This window comes from Martes martes (genome assembly GCF_963455335.1).
Source record: "Martes martes genome assembly, chromosome: 10".
Lineage (NCBI taxonomy): Eukaryota > Metazoa > Chordata > Mammalia > Carnivora > Mustelidae > Martes > Martes martes.
Genome location: NC_137898.1, coordinates 42732831 through 42746093, shown reverse-complemented (window position 1 = coordinate 42746093; position 13263 = coordinate 42732831).

Genomic DNA, 13263 nt, shown 5'->3' with positions numbered 1-13263 from the left:
TTCTTTTGTACTTCCCCTTTAGTCAAATCCACCTCCATCCTTAACCACTGGCAACCACCTATCTGTTCTCTATCTCTATAGTTTTGCCCTATCTGAGTATGTCATGTAAACAGAATTATACAGTATCCAGCTTTTTGAGTCAAGTATCTTTCACTTTGCAGCATGTACTTGAGATTCATCCATGTTGTTGACTCATCCAAGGTTTTTTCTTTTTTATTGCTGAATAATATTCCATTTTATAGATCTACCATAGTGTCCATCCATTCACTAGTTGGAGAATATTTGAGGGACCTCTGGTTTCTAGTACAGCATGTAAGGAATTTGGAAGTCATCACTTCATTCTAACAGCAAATAAAAAGCTTAACAAACTAAAATCAGCAACTTTTCTTAGATCCACTAGAGAATCAAGATCACAGAACAAACTGCTGCCCCCCAAATTGGAGAGGCCATCAGTTGGATACGGAGAATCACAATTTGCTAGAATAGAAACATCCATGTAGGGGAGCCTGGGTGGCTCAGTGGGTTAAAGCCTCTTCCTTCGGCTCAGGTCATGATTTCAGGGTCCTGGGATTGAGCCCCGCATCGGGCTCTCTGCTCAGCAGGGAGCCTGCTTCCCCCTCTCTCTCTGCCTGCCTCTCTAGCTACTTGTGATCTCTGTCTGTCAAATAAATAAATAAAATCTTAAAAAAAAAAAGAAACATCCCTGTAAACGAGTACTGTGTTTCCTTTACCCAGTATATCATGTCCAGCTTTCAACAAAAAATTAGAAGACATTCTAATCAGTAGGCAAAAAGGAGAGTTTGAAGAGTCAAATATGGCAAGGGAGTTGGAGTTATCTGTCCAGGAATTTAAAATAACTATGGTAAATATGCTAAGAGCTTTCATGGAAAAAGTAAACCATAGGCAAGAAAAAAATATGCATGGTAATGTAAGCAGAGAGATGGAAATTCTTTTTATTCTCATTTCTAATTTTAAATTCAATTAATTAACATATCGAGTATTATTAGTTTCAGAGTAGAGTTCAGTGATTCATCAGTCTTTTAAAAAAAATATTTTATTTATTTATTTGACAGAGAGAGAGATATCACGAGTAGGCAGAGAGGCAGGCAGAGAGAGTGGGGAAAGCAGGCTCCCTGCTGAGCTGAAAGCCCAATGTGGGGACTCGATCCCAGGACCCTGAGATCATGACCTGAGCCAAAGGCAGAGGCTGAACCCACTGAGCCACCCAGGCACCCCGATTTGTCAGTCTTATTTAACATTCAGTCCTCATTATGTCATGTGCCCTCTTTAATATCATCACCCAGTTACCCCATCCCCCTCCCCTCCGTAGCCCTCAGTTTGTTTCCTGTGATTAAGAGTCTCTTATGGTTTGTTTCTCTGATTTCATCTTGTTTTATTTTTTCCTCCCTTCCCCTACGCTCCTCTGTTTGTTTTTTAAGTTCCATGTCTGAGTGAAATCATATAATTATCTTTCTTTGATTGACTTATTTTGCTTCACATAATACCTTCTAATTCCATCCACATTATTGCAAATGACAACATTCTGTTTTTTTGATGGCTGAGTAGTTTTCCATCATATATATGCCACATCTTTTTAAAATTATTTATTAATTATTTTTATTAACATATAATGTATTATTTGCCCAAGGGGTACGGGTCTGTGAATCATCAGACTTACGCATTTGACAGCACTCACCATTTCACATACCCTCCCCAATGTCCATAACCCAACCACCCTCTTCCCAGCAACTCTCGGTTTGTTTTGTGAGATTAAGAGTCTCTTATGGTTTGTCTCCCTCCCGATCCCATCTTGTTTCATTTTTCCCTTCCCTCCCCACAAAGCCTCCCACCCTGCCTCTCAAATTCCTCATATCAGAGATATCATACGATAATTGTCTTTCTCTGATTGACTTATTTCGCTCAGCATAATACCCTCTAGTTCCATCCATGTCATTGCAACTGGCAAGATTTCATTTCTTTTGATGGCTGCATAGTATTCCATTGTATATATATACCACATCTTCTTTATCCATTCATCTGTTGATGGACATCTAGGTTCTTTCCATAGTTTGGCTATTTTGGACATTGCTGCTGTAAACATTCGGGTTTATGTGCCCCTTCGGGTCACTACATTTGTATCTTTAGGGTAAATACCCAGTAGTGTGATTGCTGAGTCATAGGGTAGCTCTATTTTTAACTTTTTGAGGAACCTCCATGCTGTTTTCCAGAGTAGCCGCACCAGTTTGCATTCCCACCAACAGTGTAGGAGGGTTCCCCTTTCTCTGCATCCTCTCCAACATCTGTCGTTTCCTGAGTTGTTAATTTTAGCCATTCTGACGGGTGTGAGGTAGTATCTCATTGTGGTTTTGATTTGTATTTCCCTGATGCTGAGTGATGTTGAGCATTTTTTCATGTGTTTGTTGGCCATCTGGATGTCTTCTTTACAGAAATGTCTGTTCATGTCTTCTGCTCATTTCTTGATTGGATTATTTGTTGTTTGGGTATTGAGTTTGATAAGTTCCTTATATATTTTGGATACTAGCCCTTTATCTGATATGTCATTTGCAAATATCTTCTCCCATTCTGTCAGTTGTCTTTTGGTTCTGTTGACTATTTCCTTTGCTGATGCCACAACTTTTTTTTTTTTTTTTTTTTTATTTTCAGCGTAACAGTATTCATTGTTTTTTCACCACACCCAGTGCTCCATGCAATCTGTGCCCTCCCTAATACCCACCACCTGGTTCCCCCACCCTCCCACCCCCGCCCCTTCAAAACCCTCAGGTTGTTTTTCAGAGTCCATAGTCTCTCATGGTTCACCTCCCCTTCCAATTTCCCTCAACTCCCTTCTCCTCTCCATCTACCCTTGTCCTCTATATTATTTGTTATGCTCCACCAATAAGTGAAACCATATGATACTTGACTTTCTCTGTTTGACTTATTTCACTCAGCATAATCTCTTCCAGTCCTGTCCATGTTGCTACAAAAGTTGGGTATTCGTCCTTTCTGATGGAGGCATAATACTCCATAGTGTATATGGACCACATCTTCCTTATCCATTCATCCGTTGAAGGGCATCTTGGTTCTTTCCACAGTTTGGCGACCGTGGCCATTGCTGCTATAAACATTGGGGTACAGATGGCCCTTCTTTTCACTACATCTGTATCTTTGGGGTAAATACCCAGCAGTGCAATTGCAGGGTCATAGGGAAGATCTATTTTTAATTTCCTGAGGAATCTCCACACTGTTCTCCAAAGTGGCTGCACCAGTTTGCATTCCCACCAACAGTGTAAGAGGGTTCCCCTTTCTCCACATCCTCTCCAACACACGTTGTTTCCTGTCTTGCTAATTTTGGCCATTCTAACTGGTGTAAGGTGGTATCTCAATGTGGTTTTGATTTGAATCTCCCTGATGGCTAGTGATGATGAACATTTTTTCATGTGTCTGGTAGCCATTTGTATGTCTTCATTGGAGAAGTGTCTGTTCATATCTTCTGCCCATTTTTTAATATGATTATCTGTTTTGTGTGTGTTGAGTTTGAGGAGTTCTTTATAGATCCTGGATATCAACCTTTTTTATGCATTCATCTGTCAGTAGACATCTGGGCTCTTTCCAGAGTTTGGCTATTGTGGACATTGCTGCTATAAACACTGGGGTGCAGGTGCCCCTTCAGATCACTACATTTGTATCTTTGGGGTAAATACCTAGTAGTATAATTGCTGGGTGGTAGGGTAGCTCTATGTTCAACTTTTAAAAAAAATTTTTTAAAGACTTTATTTATTTATTTGACAGACAGAGATCACAAGTAGGCAGAGAGGCAGGCAGAGACAGAGAGAGGGGGAAACAGGCTCCCTGCTGAGCAGAGAGCCCTATGTGGGGCTTGATCCCAAGATCCTGGGATCATGACCTGAGCCGAAGGCAGAGGCTTTAATCCACTGAGCCACCCAGGCACCCCTATGTTCAACTTTTTAAAAAAGTTTTTATTTATTTATTTGAGAGAAGGAGAGTGAATGAGAGAGAGTGTGAGAGGGGAGAGGGTCAGAGGGAGAAACAGACTCCCCACTGAGCAGAGAACCCAGTGTGGGGATGTGGGACTTGATACCGGGACTCCAGGATCATGACTGAACTGAAGGCAGTCGCTTAACCAACTGAGCCACCCAGGTGCCCTATGTTCAGCTTTTTGAGGAACCTCCGTACTGTTTTTCAAGTGGCTGCACTAGTTTGCATTCCCACCAACAGTGTAAGAGGGTTCCCTCTGAGAGATGGAAATTCTAAGAAAGAATGAAGAAGAAATGCTGGAAATCAAGTATACTGTAGAGAAATAAAGAATACCTTTGGTGGGTTCATTAGTGGACTGGACACACTGAGGAAATAATCAGTGAGCATGAGGCTATGTCAGTAGAAATTTCCAAAACCGAAAAGCAAAGAGAATAATCACTGAAAAAAGTGGAACAGTATACCCAAAAACTGCGGGACAACTATAAAAGCTATAACATATACATAATGAGAATCCCTAGAGAAGAGAGAAAGGAACAGAAGAAATATTTGAAAGAATTATGGCAGAATTCCCAAATTAATGTCAGATACTGAACCACAGATCTAGGAAGCTCGGAGAACACCATGAAAGATAAATGCCAAGAATATTTGGGCTGTTTCTAGTTTTGAGCAAATGGGGATAAATATGCCACAAATATTAATATAAAGGTTTTTGTGGGAACGTAACTCTTCATTTTTTTGAAGTAAATACTTCAGAGTGGAATTTGTGAATAAGATAAGTCCACATTTAACTTTATAAGGAACTATCAATTTGTTTTCCAAAGCATATGGATCATTTTGCATTCCCATCAGCAATGAATGAGGGGTCCGTTTGCTCTGCACCCTCACCAGCATTTAGCAGGATCGATTTTTTGTTTTTGAAATTTGAGCCTATAGTGGTATTTTGGTGTGGTTTAAATTTGCATTTCTTCAATGAACAGTGATGTTAAGAATCTTTTTATGTGCCATTTTTGTATTTTCTATCATAAACCAACTTTTCAGATCTTTTGCTCACTTAAAAAAAAATCCGATCTTTTTGGGGTACCTGCTGGCTCACTCAGTGGAACATGTGACTCTTGATCTCAGGGTCATGAGTTCAACTCCCATGTTGGGTTAGAAATGACCTAAAAAACATAAATAAAAATTAAAAAGAAATAAAGCTAAAAAAAAGAACTGGATTCTTTTTATTGTTGATTTTTGAGAATTTTTTATGTATCCAGAATACCAGTGCTTTGTTAGATGTGTAATTTGCAAATATTTTTGCCAGCCTGTAGCTGGTTTTTTCATTTTAAAAATATTTTTAAAACCTGTTTAAGGGTACACATTTTTCAGTTTGATAGAGTACTATTTAATAATTTTGTCTTTTACCATGCCTAGCTAACTCAGTTGGAGGAACATGAGACTCTTGATCTTGGGTTTGTGAGTTTGAGCCCCATGTTGGGCATAGAGATTACTTAAAAATATAAATAAATAAAAGTAAAAAAAATTTTTGTTTGTCATGAATCATGCTTTCAGTGTTGTATCCAAGAACTTTTTGCCTAGCTCAAAGTAACAAAGATTTTTCTCCTCTTTTCTTTAAAATGTTTGATAGGTTTACTTTTTATATTCAGGCATACTATGCGTCTTGAGTTTACTTTTGTATAAGGTGGAGGTGTATATTGGTGTTTACTTTTGTGTGGGTATTGATGTCCAACTGTGTTAGCACTATTTGCTGAAATGTCTGCTCTTTTTCCATTGAAGTCCCTTTACAAAACAAACAAAACAAAACAACAAAACCCAATGACTATTTGCATGGGTCTATTTCTGGACTCTCTGTCGATTCTTGATCTCACTAAAATCTCTGGAGAATGTTCATTTTTTGTTTGTGCTATTGAGTCCATTCAATGAATTTCTTTTTATTTCAGAAACTGTATTTTTGAGATCTAAAGTTTCCGGGGTACTTGGGTGGCTCAGTTAGTTACGTGTCTGCCTTTGGCTCAGGTTTTGATCCCGGGGTCCTGGGATCAAGGATCATGTCAAGGTCCCTGCTTAGCGGGGAGTCTACTTCTTCCTCTCCCTCTGTTGCTCCCCCTGCTTTTGTGCACTTTCTATCTCGCTGTGTCAAATAGATAAATAAAATATTTAAAAAAAAAAGATCTAAAGTTTCTACTTTATTCTTATTTGTAGTTTCTATTTTTCTGGTCAGAACATCAGTATTTCTGTTCATTTCAAGAGTGTCTGCTTTATTTCATGGAGCATGTTTATAACAGCCATTTTAAAATCTTTGTGATTCTAACACCCAGATCATCTTGGGTCCGGCATCTGTCAGTTGTCTTTTCCTTTGAAAACCGAGCATTTTTCTCTTTTCTTCGTTTTTGTTCCTTTGTAATTTTGGATTGTATCCTGGAATTTTGAGGAAGATGTTGTGAGACTCTGGGTTCTATTAAAATCCTCTGGCGAACATTAATGTTTACATTAATTGTTTGTTTATTTTAGCAGGCAGTGTACCTGGTTTGGCTCATAGCTCAAGTTGTGTCTTGCCTTCTGAGAATGGTGGTTCCAATGTCAGTTCAGTTTTCAAAGCTTTTGCTGTGCTGTGTGTGACTGCCCAACATATACCCCATTCCGGTCTTAATCTGTTATTTGGGCAGTGATTTCTATCATCATTTGGTTCTCAACGACTTCCCTATTCTTATTTGTGTCTGTTTTGTGCATGCATCACTTAGGGGTGATTCTGACACTAACGGTAATATATGAACTCTATAGTAGTTCTCTATAGTAGTTCATATACTACCGTTAGTGTCAGAATCACCCCCAAGGGATTTCCTTCTCCAAGTTTCTCATCCTTGGAATTTCCCTGACACTCTTTGGTTCCCAGGGGTCCTTTTTCCTAGCCCTCTGGCTAGAAAGCCAGTATTTCTCTCAGAATTTTAGCTCATGCCCTTGGACACAATTCTGAGCACCTGGAGTGCCTCAGGACATCCTGAAGAGAAAAAAGAAGAAAGTAATAGGAATCCCATCGTCTCTGGACTCTTAAGACTCCTTTTTCCAATCCCTGTGCACTGAGGGATGGTTGTCTTAAGGTTTTAGGTCTCCATGTCCCAGCTGCTGTCACCATGACGATGCCACTTTAGGACTGGACTGGGAGGGGAAAAGAAGAATAAAAATAAAAAAAATTAAAGGGTTTCTCCCCATCTTCAGATTAAGGGATCCCTTTTCCTGATCCTCTGGCTAGAAAAGATTTTTTTTGCTGTCATACTGTGGCTCAGTTCCAGGGCTCAGCCCACCCTCTGACTAAAGCCAAGAAATAAAGAAGGAAAGAAAAACCAAGTTCAGTCAACTGCCATACAAGTTGTTCTTCAAGTTTTGACTTCGCCTCTCAATTTATTTGCTACTCTTTACTTTTCGGAGTCCTCAGTTAATTGCTTTTGTATTCTGTCCAGAGGTTTTGTTTATAATCAGTGGGAGAGATAGGTTGTAATGGGCTTACTCTATATTGATTCCTACCAGAAGTCCTGTAATGACGATCTAAATCTGGTTGAAGATTCTTCTAGATTGTTATTCTCAAACCTAGCAACTTATTTGAATTAACTGGGAAACTTAAAAAAACCCAACGATTCCAGGGCCCTAGCCCAGACTCATCTCTGACGATAGGAACCCAAGAATCTATAGAAAATGCTTCTGGGTTTCTGACATAGCCACTTGGCACCAGATTAGGGGGTCCATGCTGGAAGTTTGGGAACCCCTGGATGAGATGATCTCCAGGTTTCTTTCCAACCCTGAGATGCCCAAATTCTAGATTCAGAATAGTCCATTCATGAAGCTGCTTTTAAGTGAGTTGCCAGTCTGCTTGCTTCCCTCAAGTTTTTACCTGAAGCTTAGATGATACAGGATATCTCAAATAATGTCACAGTGTAGACAAAAACATAAATAGAACTAAAAGGCAAAGTCAAGATAGTAAAACCAACAGACCAGATGGACTCCCAATTTGTAAGACTAGTTTTGTGGCAATTACAACTTCTTGGAATAATAGCAGCAATGAATTCGAAGTCTGCTTTATTTGCCGTTAGCCAGGAAGAATCCAGGATATATGCTAGTATATATGCATATATATAGTATATAGCATATATCCAGGATATATGCTAGTAGTTTCATTAGGCACCTCCTTTCCTCCCTAGGATTAATTCCTTCCCATATATTTGACAAAATTCTTTCGGTCAGTGCAGTTTCTTCTTATGTGGCAGGAATCACTGGTGAGTTTAAATTTGCTTTTCGTGAAAATGTATTTCTAAGAGAACTCAGAAATTATTTCCTTGAGCTCACACCTGTGAAAGAAGAAACCAGACCTGAAAATTGAAGAGTCTTGTTTGGGGGCGGTGGCGGTCAGAGCCTTTGGCTCCTCGGCCATGCGTTTTCTGTCTGACTGAGCTGAGTCAGGTGAGCCCTTGGAAGGCGAGTGTCCTGGCCTCATCTCCGAGCTGAGTCAGTCAGCTGTACTGGGCAGTGGCGGAGTTCCACGCAGTGCATTTGTAAAGGGCACTATGACCTAAAAATGGTTTAGCTCCTAGGTTTGCGGCCATGAAAATATTGGCAACCAAAGTGACCACAGCTTGTAAAGTACCAGCTTGCTGGCCGGTCCTATTCTCTGGGCACTGGGAAGCTGACAGCCCCTGGCCACCTCTGGAACATCACCCATCCCATTTCTTCCCCAAAATGCCCCTGTGGAGTCAGGGTTTAATCAGGGAAGCAGAACCATGATGAGTTATGACATAAGGGAAGTGTTGTAGGAACTGGACCGTGCTCCGTTGGAGGAGGAGCTGGGGAAGTAAAGGTTTGAGAGGGTGAGTTGTCACCAACCCCTCAGTCCGAGGAACCGAGCATTCTGCTGTTGGCCAGCTCAAAAAGCACAACCGTAATAACATGAAGGGGTTTTGTGAAATGTTCTTCGGGGTTATGTAACTCAGTACAGTGTAAAGCATTACAGGCGGAAGCCTGAAAAATAGAGAGGCCTCAGGAGTAATGCTCTTGAAGTTCTGTCCTCGTTTGCCAGTGAATAGTCTGGAAACAGCCCGTCTTCCACAGTCTGGAGATGTGTGGGGGCTTTAGTATGGTGGCACTCAGGAGTGCGGTGTTCTGGAATTGGTGTAGCAGAGTTGCCAGACAGACCTGCAGGTCCTTGCTGGCTCTGCACCCTTAGGCTGTGACTGGGGGCACGTTCTTCCTGCTTTCTGCAATTAGCTTCCTCATTTGCAAAATGGGGCCAGTAGTAAGCACCTGATAATATTCTGAAGTAGGTATAATGGTAGATACTCAATAAAAATGATTCCTTTTAACTCTTGAGTCCCGCTCTTTCCCTTAGTACATCTAGGACATGTCCATTTCTTAAGAATATCTTCATGCAGGGGCACCTGGGTGGCTCAGTGGGTTAAGCCGCTGCCTTCGGCTCAGGTCATGATCCCAGAGTCCTGGGATCGAGCCCCGCATCGGGCTTTCTGCTCAGCGGGGAGCCTGCTTTCCTTCCTCTCTCTGCCTTCCTCTCTGCCTACTTGTGATCTCTGTCTGTCAGATAAATAAATAAAATCTTTAAAAAAAAAAAAAGAATATCTTCATGCAGAAATGCCCTCATTGTCTAAGGGCTGGATTTTGATAATGAATAAAAATATATAATTTATATTCAACATTCCTGGCATTCCATCATGATCCCAGATTCTCAGTATCAACAAGTTTGGATTCATGTGGACAGTAAGAAAGACAATGGATTGGCAAGGGAGACACCCAAGATGAAGCTCATAGCCTTCCCCCCCAGGAGAAAGGAAGAGCTTTCCTTAAGTAGTTAGAAATCTATCGGCTTGGAATGGTTTATAAAAGCAAGTGTGGTGACTTCAGTTCCTCTGGAATCCTCCAGTTTTCTTTGGGTTAGAAAAGAGATTTATCATGAGGGTAGAGGGAAGAGGCAAATGAAAGCTGATATCAAAGTTGGAGAGAGAGAACCATAAAAATAGAGCTTGAAAGGCATAATACTCTGGAGCCATTTATTTTAGGAGCATATAGACCTACATGTCAAATAGCTGCAAGGGTATTACTGTAACATAGCTGGTCTATATTGTTGGTTGACTTTGAATTTTTTAAAATTTTTAAAAAATATTTTATTTATTTATTTGACAGTCAGAGATCACAAGTAGGCAGAGAGGCAGGCAGAGAGAGAGGGTGAAGCAGGGTCTCTGCTGAGCAGAGAGCCCCACTAGGTGGCTCCATACCAGGACCTCAGGACCTTGAGATCATGACGTGAGCTGAAGGCAGAGGCTTAACACTGAGCCACCCAAGCACCCCAGGTTGACTCTGAATTCGACAAAACAATAGTGCTCAAGAGTTTCTGAAACATGAAGAGTAATTTGATTTCCAAGTCCTCTATTTAGGAATCTAGGGGGCGATGTTATCCTTTTAGAAAGATTTTAGTCAATAGTAACTAGAAGTTTTCATTCAGGATAAACTTCTAGTAGATTTACACACAGAGGATCTTTTCTTATCCAAAGTAGGATAATAGGCACTGTTTTGCATAACAGTGCTAGGCGAATGATAAAAACTGGGAAAAATACTTTTTAAATAGAATTCGGTTTATACAGGGCAAATCAGACTCTGAGCCTAACTCATGGAATATGGAAGATTCTCCTGCAGCCTTTCAAAAATGCAGTTAATTCCTTGACTGTCAGAGGACACTGATAACATTCTCCCTACCTGTATTTTCCTACAAATTGTTGGCAGTTTTGACAGGTCTTCACTTAGTTACTGATCTGTTTGAGCAAATAATTGACCTGAATGTACTCATGGGCCATTGAGATGTAAAATCACTTATTTAAAAGTTTATTTAAAAACGGAGAGTTTTTTTGGGGCACCTGGGTGGCTCAGTTTTAAAGCGGCTGCCTTTGGCTCAGGTCATGTTTCCAAGACCCTGGGATCAGAGCCCCATGTCTAGCTCCCTGCCGGGGCGGCGCACCTGCTTCTCCGTTTCTCCCTGCCTGCCACTCCCCCTGCTTGTGCTCTCACTCTGTCAAGTAAATAAATCTTTTTAAAAAAAGTGGATAGTTTTTTTTTTAAACCTAAAATGATGACCCTTTTCCTTCCAATTTATGTCTTATTTTAGGCCCACAAGATTTGAAAACTACCAGTCGATGATACACATTGTAGGGAATCTGCAGTCCACCCACACTCCTCGATATAATTAATAGGATTGCTCAGACAGCTTATCTGCTTAAGTTCTGAAAATCTCTTTATCCTTTATCTGCAGGAACACTAATCGCTTGAAAAGGACAGGGCTTGAAGGAAGTTGTTTCAAAGCCAAGTTTAACAGATTTTTTTTTGTATCAAATTCTATCGGTTTCCTGGGTTCCTTGCGTCTCTTCTTTCAACTAGTTCCCTTTCACGTATTTTAAGTGGTACTTTGCTTTCACTTGAGCATGTGAGTTGCTTGCCTTGCTGGTAAGATAAGCACCTTACCTATTCACTACTCAGCGGGATTCGGCCAGGCCCAGAGAACAGGGAGCTGTCTGCTCTGGAAATTGGGAGGCTTTGGCTCTGGGGTTCCCTCTGTGATTTGGTAAGAGCCCTTTAGTTACCAGGCATGGAAATGCTTGGCAACTTTAAGCCAAGGAAACTTATTGGAAGGACACCAAAGGCCTGCAGAATCAGTGGATGGCTAAAAATCAGGCTGGAACAGGAGCCCGTGCCATGGCCTTTCCAGAAGCTGGGACACAGAAGCCCCAGCAATACAGTCTTGCAGTCGGAAAAGCATGAGGAGGGAGGTCCCCGCTAGGGTGAAATGGAACATCAAATCCCAGGGAGGTTGGCTGAGGCTGGGTGACACGCCCACTCCTGCTAGATATGGGCGGGGCCCCCAGCTGCAGCCAATGGGCTTGCAGTCGGAAAAGCATGAGGAGGGAGGTCCCCGCTAGGGTGAAATGGAACATCAAATCCCAGGGAGGTTGGCTGAGGCTGGGTGACACGCCCACTCCTGCTAGATATGGGCGGGGCCCCCAGCTGCAGCCAATGGGCTCTACCTAGTAATTCCTTAAGAGGAAATCAGGAGGGACGCCTGGGTGGCTCAGTTGGTTAAGCAGCTGCCTTCGGCTCAGGTCATGATCCCAGCGTCCTAGGATCGAGTCCCACATCGGGCTCCTTGCTCCGCAGGGAGCCTGCTTCTCCCTCTGCCTCTGCCTACCACTCTGTCTGCCTGTGCTCGCTCGCTCTCTCTCTAACAAATAAATAAATTTAAAAAAAAAAAAAAAAAGAGGAAATCAGGAGGCTGCTGAGGAAAAGAAGTTGCAAGCCAGACAGATAAGTTGATTCCTGCTTTAAAATGAACGGAGAGGGGCTCCTGGGTGGCTCAGTGGGTTAAAGCCTCTGCCTTCGGCTCAGGTCATGGTCTCAGGGTCCTGGTATCGAGCCCCGGGCATCGGGCTCTCTGCTCAGAGGGGAGCCTGTTTCCTCCTCTCTCTCTCTGCCTGCCTTTCTGACTACTTGTGATCTGTCTGTCAAATAAATACAAATCTTAAAAAAAAAAAAAATACAATAAAATGAACGGAGAGTCCTCTCATGAAAACCTTTCAGGCTATCGTGTCCCTGTGCTGTTTGCTTCTATGAATGTCTGTAAAACCAATGAACAATAAGACGACAAACTGGAAGAAGACAGGAGGATAAGTGGGTTAGTAGTAGTGATGACTTCACTGTGTAATAGTGGTTGTCTCTGTTAGCTATTGCTGTGTAACATGTTACCACAAATAGCATCTTATTTTTTTTTTAAGATTGTATTTATTTATTTGAGAGAGACAGAGCAAGAGCGAGAGACTGAGCAGCAGGCAGAGGGGCAGAGGGAGTGGGAGAAGTAGGCTCCCTGCTGAGCAGAGAGCCTGATGCAAGCTTGGCTCATCCCAGGGTCCTGGGATCGTGACCTGAGCTGAAGGCAGACACTTAACCGACTGAGCCACCCAGGTGACCCGCAAATAGCATCTTAAAACATTACAGATTTCCCATCTCACAGCAACTTAGTTGGGTTTTCTGCTTGAAGTGTCCTAGGGCTGTGTTCATGGTGTCATTTAGAGTTGCAGTCTCATCTGAGGTCTGCCTGGGGAAAGATCCGTGTGCAAGCTCACTCAGGTAGAATTCATTTCCTTGCAGCCCTAAGTAGGACTGAGGATTTCGGTTTCTTGTTAGTTTCAGCTGCGGGCTCCCCTCAGCTCCAAGAACACTGCCCATGGT